Genomic DNA, 11,130 nt, shown 5'->3' on the forward strand with positions numbered 1-11,130 from the left:
TGGTTCTTTAGAAGACGATGTTATGGTTGGGAGGCCTCCAATCCGGCCTATGTGGGCTTTCAGTGCACCTTGTCTAACTACATCCCTTTTGGACATATATTCTTTTTCTAACTCTATCAAATTAATGGGCACATGATACATAGTGAGAGGTCCCAGACTGAAAACCTTCCTAATCTCCTCAGGACTGATGGTAACTAAAGCCTCACCATCCATTCTTCTTACTACCTTAGTGGCTTGGTCATAATTTTTTGCTATAGCTTCAAGCAGGTCAAAATCCATAAACACACTGGGGACAACAAGCTTTCCAAGATCAAAATTCCATATATTGGCATGAGGGGCATATAACTTGCTTTCTGCAAACCATTTTTAAAATAAACTCAAACCAGTTTGAGAAGTTTGAGCATCCTAACCCCAATTACCCTTATCATACAATCCATCATCTATCCTTAGCCTAGGGTTCAGTGAGGTTAAACTCTTAACTTGTACTGTTTCTACAGTAGACTCAGGAAGCAACTCAAGCAAATCATCATGGACATTTCTATCCAAGTAGTTTATTGCATCTGAAAATCCCTTCTTCGGAGGAATCTTGGGCTATCTTTTTAGAACTTAAAAACTTACGAAGATAATGGTAGTATTACTTACTTGAATTTTGTCTCTGCTTTCCTCTGTATTCCTGCAAATTTTTAAGGAACAGACAACTTGACAATTTTTATCAGACCTTGGCACGCTTTTCTTTCAGTAATGGCTTCTGCACAAGAATGGCTCCAAATCTTTGCTCGCGTGAGATGAAACTGATGAAATCTCTCTGTATTATACTCTATTTTTCCTTACAGAAAAAGCTTTCTTGTCTAATTAATACAAAGAGTGGCACTACATTTTTCATTTAAAACTGCGTCATCGATCTTCACAGATCCTACGATCATGTAGTGCAGAGAGAACAACTAGGAGTTGTATTTTCCATGTCATTTATTTTACCCAATGAGAACTTGCCACGTACAGAATTCTTTCTTTGATGGCGCTTATATTTGGACCCACTGATGACTGAGAACACGTGTCAACACATCGCTACTTCGTTATGCATAAAGAACGAGCACCTTGCCATAGCGAAGCGGTGACAATCGTTGATCTGATCCGAAAAAGATCGAAAGATATGCTACAGGGCTTCTTAAGAGGGAAGGCGGCGGGCCCAACTCACTATGTCTCTATAATTATCTCCCTTGCAACTCTTCATAGCGAGGAGACGATAGCCGTTGATCACTTACCAAATCAAAGGTGAGGAAAAAGCACAGGATCTCCTAATTTATATTTGCTATGTCGCATGGCTTAACAAGCATGCAACTTGTCATAGCGAGGTAGCGAGCTCCATTGATCCACTTCAAGCTGACGTTCAGGATTTTTTGTACATTCAGTTAGATAGGCATTAATGAGAATCGGATCTCTACATAGTTGGCACATGTCAAAATTTACCATAGTCATTTATCATTCCACGTCACCAAAGATCTTTTCGATCTTTTACCATTTTACGAGGCCTCACTAACTAGCTAATGGTGAAGCACCTAAATTTTCCGATAACGAGGTAGCGAGCTCTGGCACTTAAAAGGATTTCACGCTAGAAAATGCAAGGGTTACCTAGTAATCACTTTTGTCAATTAAAACTGATGCTGACAACGGTATTTATGACTGGTTATGCCACCTGGTGTAATTATGATACAAGCAAGATGCAATGTCATATATCTTCAGATTTTTACGTGGCCTCGCTACTTCGCTAACGGCGAAGTACCTAATTTTTCCGATAGTGAGGTGACAGAACGTCTGGTAAAACCATTATTCTAGCTCTGATGTTAGATATTCTAGTGGGTCCCTATCCTTTTTGGATAGTAACTTGCAAAGTGTACCTGCACAATAAATCATTTAATAAGCAAATCTCCGATCATTGTATCTTCATTTTACAGTCCCGCCTCTTGAAATACTCAACACTTGTTACCTTGCTATACTTAATAAGCATGTAACTTGTCATAGCGAGGTAACAACAATGGTAGATCTAGTTGGATCTGACGGTTGGGACAAATAGGAAGAAAAGGTAACCCGGGTGGAAAGGAAAAGGAATATGACAGCATATTCGTCTCTTTTGAAAATTCAAAATTTCACGCCCGACAATTTTATGAATAGAGATGATATAGGGTTTACATGATGATTATTTCTTATGGATGATTTATCCAAAACCCTATGCTTCACTTAGGAATAGAACATTTGACTTTTCTATGATTTAACAGAAAACTTCTACTACACAAAAAGTCAGACCAACAGTGGCTCTGTCTGGGGATGATAGACTACTTGAGTCTATGCAAGAATTCAGAATCTATGGGAGAGCAGACCACACATCTGGTAAGGTGACAACTTCTTCAGAGAGCACAAGGAAACACACAAAAACTAAGACCCAAACTATACAAGGATTTACGGAAAACAAGATGACAGGAAACCCTAAAGCTACTGTTCATGGAAGAAAATAAGTATTTTTTCAAGAAAAATACCTCTTCAAGAACTATCCATGAACTGGAAATTCAAGAATATTATCAAATATATCTTTGATTATGTAAGAATCTTCACCCCAAGCATTCTCAATGAGATATGGGCCTAACCAAATGGGATCAAATTTGCCATGTTTTCCTTTATCTTCAATTCTAGCATTCCACATTAAGACTAGGTCTCCATTTTCAAATTTCTTGTTTACAGTTCTTTTATCATAGAGTGTTTTGACTTGCAACTGCAACTTTTGGTTCCTCAGAGATGCTTCTCTTCTGGCTTCGATCAATCCTACCAATTCATCCATTCTTTATTTCATTTCATCAGTAGTATCTTCATCATATGACTGGATGTAATTGTATAGTTCCATCAAGTTGTTCTGGGGCATTCTAGCTTGAATTCCATACACTAAATCAAATGGAGCTACCCGAATTGCCTTCTTTACAGTTACTCTGTCAGCCCATATTGCCAACTGTAACTTGGAATCTCATGCCCTTTTATTATCATCCAAGGTTCTCTTAATGATTTTCAACAGGCTTTTATTTGTAGACTAAGCTTGTCCATTCCCTTGTGGATGATACAGAGCAGATGATGATCTTATCATTCCATATTTATCACAAAACTTGATGAACTCCTCAGACCTAAAACACATAGCATTATCTGTGACAATTCTCTGTGGACATCCAAATCTAGAAATAATATTATTCAATAGGAAATTATTTACCACTTTACTTGTTGCATTTCTGGTAGGGATAGCCTCTACCCATTTTGTAAAGTAGTCAATAGCAACCAGAATCCAAGAATAGCTAGTGCTAGACTTGGGGAAAATTTCTCCTATGAAGTCTAGACCCCATTTTTGAAAAGGTGCTTGAGTTTCAACTGGCTTCAGTGGAGTATTTCCTGAGAATTTCAGCTTTCCAGCAAACCTTTGACAAGGATCACATTTCTTAACCATAACTTGAGCATCTTTGAACAAAGAAGGCCACCAGAATCCAGCCCTCATTATCTTATGTGCAGTAGTTTTGGCCACATAATGTCCTCCACATACTCCAGCATGCATTTCTTTCAAAATCTCTTTTTCCCTTTCTTTGTCAACAGATTTCAATAGAACTCCCTCAAAGTTTCTCCACCATAAGTTATTTTGAACAATTACATACCTGATGGCTTGCAATTTAGTATTCCTTTTTTCATTATCAGGCAGATGGGGAGGAACTTCCATATGTTGCAAGTAATGTATAACATTGGTGTACCAGTCACACTGGTCCATGTCGCAGAAGTCAGCTCTGAGATCATCATTTACCAGGTTTATCTGATTAGCTTCTAGGTTAGTTTCAGCCATGAGTTTTGCCAAACCTTGACCTCTTACTAACTTAGTTATCTGCATATCAATGTTAAATTCTTGGATTCTATTGATCCATCTACATCTCCTTCTTGACACTTCCTGCTGAGAGAATATATCCTTAACTGCAGCACTAGGTATAAAAGCAATAATAGTAGCACCTACCAAATAACTTCTAAATGCTTTTACAACCTTTATCAAAGCATATTCTTGTTTTTCATTTATTTCATACTTCAGCTCAGCATGCTGCAGGGATTTGCTAAAAAATGCAATAGGCTGCTCATATCCTTCTTGATTTTTTGGTAATAAAACTGCAGCTACAGTATGGAATGATGCAAAAGAAAAAATATGCATGGGTTTTGCATAATCTGGGGTCCTCAACACTAGAGCATTCTTTATTGCAGTTTTTATATCCTAGAATGCCTATGATGGTTCATCATTCCAATCTATGACAGCTCCTTTCTTGAGCATTTTTGAAATGGGTCTACTAATTTCAGCGAAATTGGTAACAAACCTCCTCAGAAAATTAACCTGGCCAAAAAAGGACTATATACCTTTCACATTTTTAGGTTTGGGGATTTTATCGATAGCTATTACCCTTTCTGGGTCTATTTTTACCCCATCCTTAGACACTATGTGTCCTAATAACTTTCCTTCTGTGACCCCAAATGAGCATTTCTTTGGGTTTAAAGATACCCCATATTCCAAGGCTTTTATAATAAAAAATTCCAAGTGTTTCCAGTGATCTTCAGCCTTGTTAGATTATGCTGTAAGATCATCCTGGTACACAGCCATAAATTTGTCAATATACTCATGAAATGCTACATCCATGGCTCTTTGGAAAGTAGCTCCTGCATTAATCAAGCCAAAAGGCATCCTCACATACACATATGTTCCCCAAGGGGTTGTGAAGGCTGTTTTGAACTGTTCACTTTCTTTTACCAGAACTTGATTATATCCATAAAAGCCATCCATCATTGACATCAATTCAGAGCTGGTCACTTGTTGTAACATGGCTTCCATATTAGGTAAGCCATAATTATCTTTTAGAGATGCAATTTTTAGATTTCTAAAATCAACACAAAGCCTAATATCTCCATTCTTTTTTCTCATAGAAACCAGGTTTGAAACCCAAGTGGAATGCCTAATTGGTTTGATTATTCCACCATCTCTCAGTTTTGCCAGTTCTTCCTGCATTTTTGGGGCAAGGGTAGGATTGATTGGCCTCTATTTTTGCCTAAAAGGTCTTACATTTTCCTTCAATGGTATGACATGTTGGAAAAAATCCTCCCTATAAACCTTAAGGCCATCATATGACCAAACAAAAACATGCCTATACTTTCTAAGTAGGTCTATCAATGCTTTTCTGATTTCAACAGGCAAACCTTGGCCAATGTAAACCCTTTTAGGAACTTCATCCGTACCCAAATTTATTTCTTCTAGCTCCTGGGGTTTGGGGTCATTTACTCCTGATTTTACTCTGTCTTGGCTATCAAAAATATTTTCCAAGACTACCAATCCCTTCAACATCTTATTTATTTTTAATTGCATTATTTCTTGACAAAAAATGGTTTCCTTCCCATTTATGGTTTCAATCAGTCCATTGCAGTCCATCTCCTAACCATGGTACTTGTCTTCATTTAGCAAAAAATTTATAATATCTTTGTCATCTTCAAACACCTGCCAATTTTCAATATTGTCAGGTATAGAAGGTCTTTTTTGGACCTCAATCTAGGAGATTCCTGCAAATGATATTTCTTTTGGTTTGATGGCTTCATTTTCCAGAAGATCAGCCATCTTATTCTGGGTCCTATCTCTCCATGAGATCCCAAATGCATCAAAGAATTCTATTTGATCCCAGACTGCATATCTATATTGTTTTAATCTCCTATTTTTTGAGGAGTAGGTTCCTTTGATCTGAGAGATGATCAGTTCAGAATCCCCTATGACACACAATTTCTTAATTTTGTGGTGTGTGGCCACTTTGAGTCCTAGTAGCAATGCTTCATATTCAACGATGTTATTAGTGCAGGCAAACTTCAAGGTGAATGAATACCTGAAGGTGTTATTTTCAGGGGACACAAAGACTACACCTGCCCCTGCACCCTCTTTAGAATTAGCCCCATCAAAGAACATTTTCCATAATTTTGGTGAATTCATGCAACATTCAACCTCATTTTCAATGATAGAAAGAAAGTTTTCCACTTCTTGAATAATTAATTCAGCCCTGAAAGCATTAATCCCAGTGTCTAGGAAACAAGTGGTATCTTTGTCAATTTCTTCAGCTAAGATGTGGTTAACCCTTGTTTCCCTATTTACCCTGATAGCTTTGTCCCCATATATGGAAGGTGGCATAAGTAAGGTCACATTGTAGGCTTCCCCCCATGGAAGCACTCCATTTTCTGGAAAGTAGCATCCCGTAGTGTGGAGGTATATCTACCACAAGGATAGACATGGTTAATTCTACCTCATGAAATGCAGCCAGTTTGAATGGTAAGGCATTTATAGTACCTATTACTGGAACCTCTCTAGCATCCATCCCTTAGCATCTGCCTTGCTTAGTATCCACCTTCAATCCTAGGGCTTCCATTACTTTGAAAGGCATTATAGTGTTGGAAGCTCCAGAGTCTATCATAAATTTTTTTAAGGTTTTCCCTTTTATGATTACACTAAGGAAAAAAGGATCAATATCTTCTATGAACGCAACTGATGAATCATCTAAAAACATCTGAGGAATCTGGGATATAATACCATTGTCCTCTATTATTAATGGGGTCTGTTGGGCTATAGCTTGATCATCAATAATATTGTTATTTTCTATTCCACCCTACCATGACAAAGCCTTATTCTTATGCTCTTCAATTCTAAAAAGCTCAGACAAGGGCACTTTTATAGTAATTTGAGATAACATGGAAATCATATCAATAGGTTCAACCACAGTAGGTTTTACAATAGTACCTGGAATCGAAGTCTTTTGAGTAGTAAGCACCACTTTTTGCTTGACAACATCCGGTTTTGATTTCTCTGGTTGCACTACTATTTTTGTTGCTTCACCTATTTGAAATTGAACCTTCTTCTTTGGTTCCCATTTTTGACCCTTGTTCTCCTTGATCTTAGGCACATCTATACTGACTTTCTTGTGTTGATCATTTATCTTATGAGTGGTGTCTTTGATGAACACACTAGATGGCCTTCCTGCATCATTATTTATTGCTCTATTTCTCAAATTATAATTACTATGGACTTGTGAAATCATTTCGGCTGTAATTCTATCAATTTCCTCCTTGGAGGGGATTCTTAAATTTGTGAGACCTATGTTAGAAAAAGTATTGCATACCTTATCTGTATCATTCTCTTCATCATCTAAAAATATTTGCTGATGATGTAATTGGTAAGCAATTCTCTGGCTAGCAACATCATTCTCAGGTTCTTCTGAATCAGAATCTATCAAATCATCACATGTGTTCACCATATTGTAGCTTATATCATCATGGTTTTTCTCTTCAGTTTCTTCTTCTGCTTGCACTCCTTGAACTTGGGCAAATGACTGGGCAACAACACAATAATCAGCAGAATGAGGTGATTGGCATATAATGCACCATGGTACGTCATCATTCATATTTACAGTGTTCCTTTGCAGGGGGTCTGGAGTAGCCTTATCTTTCATATTTTAGGTCTGGTTGGGAACTAGTTTACCATCTTTCCACTGAGTGGTGTAAGGGTAATTCTGCATCCTAAGCTGTCTATTGAAATTGTTGTTATTCACAGGGGTTCTTTCAGCAACATTTGGCTTATTGAAACTAGTGGGATTCATCTTCTTGAGCATTTCTAAAACTTGGCCTATAGAAGGTTCTTCAGGCTTTTTTCCTATGGGAGTTTTGTAACCCTCCCTTTTATTATTATTTTTAGGATTAAAAAGCTTAGGATCATCCCTCTTCCCTAGTTTGCCAGATGCATTCTATTATTTCCTATATTCACTGCAACTCTATAGGCATCTCTTAAAGTTTTAGGATCCTTATCTCTCAGTTGATAGGCCATTTTGCTATCAAAAGAATTGAAATAGGTTGTGAGACAGACGTCTTCATTTAACCTCATAAACTGAAAAATTTTGTACATCCCCTTTTGAAATCTCACATTGAAATCAAATGTGGATTCATTTGGATTCTTCTTGATATTGTTGAACTCATTCAACATGAATCCTACATTAGTATTGTCCCCATATTGCTCTTTGAACAATTTCTCCAAATCACTCCATGAAGTAATACTATCATCAGGAAACCTCCTGAACCAATCCCTTACATCCTCTGTTAGTGAATGCACAAATAATTTCATCACCATGTCTTCATCTTCAACTTCATAATCATTCAGCATGTCAATGAAAATCCTCAAATGTTCTTCACCAGTAATAGAATTATTTCCAGAAAACTTAACCGCTTTATCCCTTAAATCAAAAGATATGGGATGGGGGGCACCAGGAATACTGGAAAATGATATTTGTTTATATTTTTTGAGGTATATAGGTTTCTTCTGGAAACCAAGAACATTAGAAGTACTAGCTGTATTAGCTTGACTCAGGGGAGCAGCTTGCAACAGCTGTGGTGGGACAAATGGGACTTGAGTGCCAATATTAGAAGATGAGGTAGGAGCAGATTGGGGTAATTTCTGAGTTAGGATTATGGGACCACTAACTAGTGCAGGATTTGTAGGTGGGATAGACAAACTAAGCCATGAATTCAATGTAGAATTAGACTTTATGAATTGGATTTTCCTTCTGGTTTTTGCAGCCTGAGCTTCATTCTCAACCTTCTCAAGTTCTTTAGCAAGGTCTTCCCTCTCTTTTCAAGCCTTCTCTAGATCTAGATCTAATTTAGATATGGAGGGTTGTATAGGTTTGCTCGATATAGCTTGAGGCTCATTTATTTGGATTCCTATAGTTGTGCCTTTCCCTTTATCTGGAACTATTCCAGTGGGCTCTACCAGATCAACTTGAATGGGTTTATAAGTTTGAACTTGAGCAATAATTGGTTCTTGCCTTTGATTTAGGCGTTTCTCCTATTGTTGAACTTTAGCTCTTACATTATCAACATCTCCAAAGACATCCTTATGGAGAGTTGTGGTATTCTCTTCTAATTTTTTATTTTTCTCTTTCAAAGCATCCATCCTTCTTAGCAAAGTACCTCTTTCTATTATTGCATCCAAAGTGGGTTGCTCCCTTTCCTTTTCAAGACGAATGCATTTAGCTTCTTCCTCAGCAATCCATTTCTTCAAAAATCCTATTTTAGATTGCACTTCTTTAGAGTCTGCAGAGGTTGCCTCGAAATCAGTAGGGTCATCTAGATCTATAAGGTTTGGTTCCATATAAGGGGCTACTCTAGGATTAAAAGGATTATCAGGTGAACTCCTAAATCCTAGCCTACAATTTGTATCTGCTATAGGCTCTGGTCTTAATGAAGCAATTCCCATAGTAGATAAGTCCTTGTCTTGAAAAACTCTCTTATCTCGTAATGGGGTACTAAAAATACCTCCTAAGAGTCTTGTAGTTTTGGATTCAGAGCTAAGAGAAGATGACTCTCTTCCTATTACTGGTTGATAATGGGAATTTATAGAGGCATTACGTCTAGGCTTCCAAGTAGGATTTGGATCTATTCTTTTCTTATTTTGGTTCTTCCTACCACCTTGGGGTAGATCAGTATACATTGATACATCGGGATTGGCTCTCATGTAAGCCCTTTTTTTTTTCTCTTGTCAGCCATATTCTTCTTTTGTTACAATAAGCACTAGCTTCAAAACTTTGACTGAGTCGCCACCCTCTTTAGGGAAAAAATATAATAACACTTTTATTGACAGAAAGAAATCAATACACAAGTAGGAACAAAAATACGGCACAGATAGACCAATCACTGATGTTGTAAGACTGCAACTCTTACTTGTCAGATAAGACACTTGGATAAGCTGAATGCGTCAGTGTGTAGCAATGGTATTTGGGTTATATCTTCTTTAAATCTTCAAGGTTTGACACTAAATATTCCCTTATAGCCACGGGCAAAATAAAGATCACACAACACACATGTACATAGTAAGACTAAAGAAAACTACCGTACTTTTTACAGATGTGTTAGACAATCCCCAACAGAGTTGCCATTTTGTTGGTGTTTGAAAATGTTAAAACAGTGCTAAAACTACTAAGCGAAAAAAGGCTTAATACCTAGATATCAGTACATACACAACCTAAAGAATAGCCAATTCTCATTGTCACTTGCCTATGCAAAGTACTAGGACCCAACTTCACCAAAACCTCAGACGGTTTTCTACTCTTTTGGCTCTGTAAAGACCAGGGCGGGTGTACCCGGGGATGGTTCAAAAATGGAACAATTATATGAGAATTATTCTTAGTTTTATTTTGATTCTCATTTCTAAATCCTCAAACATATACATAACTCTTACCAAATTCGTAAACACATCCCTTGAACGGATATGGCCAAGAAATCTTCTATAGATCTGCAGATGTTTTCAACAGCAATGGCTAAATGAGGCTAAAACATTCCATGCAGGAAAGTGCTGGCCAACTTTGAATATCTTACAGGAAATAAAAGTAAAATTTGATTTTATGATGTATTTTGAAAAAACCAGTCATAATATACTTCTCTTTTGGCTGAAAATAACTTTCGATCAGTGCCTAATCCATTGGGGTTCAGAGTCTATAGTAAATTCTTAGATCTAATTTATTGCTTTGCAACAAATTCTTATTAGCAATTCTTATCAGAATTTATCATTCAAAAATCCTTTTCAATACCTAAGCAATCTCATCACATTCATCAGAGCCCTTATTTAATCCATTTAATTAACAGCAATAACAAATGGATGTACAACCCTACTAGATTGCAATCGATTGCATAAGCTTTTACTCACACAACATCAAGGTAGCTAAGTATTTAAAAGGAGACAAAATTCAGAAAGAACTGATATGGGGATAGTTCATAATTTTTATTCATTTCCTTTGAAAATGGTATATCCTTTACAATAGACCCAGAAAGACCTTCATAAAAGAAGCACAGTTCTTTCTAAATTCATGTATTCTCAGAAATTTTGACAAAAAAGTATACTACAAACTTGCTTTCCAAAAATTTTGGACCAAAAACAAGACTAAGCACAATACTTAGTAAAAATAGAATTTGGACCATTCTTTAGCCTTGGGATCTCACTTAAATAATGTGAGATGCAACAAGCTTTAGGCTAAAAAAGGTGACAGGTGTCCTTTCAAAAGAAAG

This window comes from Cupressus sempervirens, chromosome 7, assembly GCF_028749045.1.
Source record: "Cupressus sempervirens isolate cs-2001-9-10 chromosome 7, ASM2874904v1, whole genome shotgun sequence".
In the NCBI taxonomy this organism is placed as follows: domain Eukaryota; kingdom Viridiplantae; phylum Streptophyta; class Pinopsida; order Cupressales; family Cupressaceae; genus Cupressus; species Cupressus sempervirens.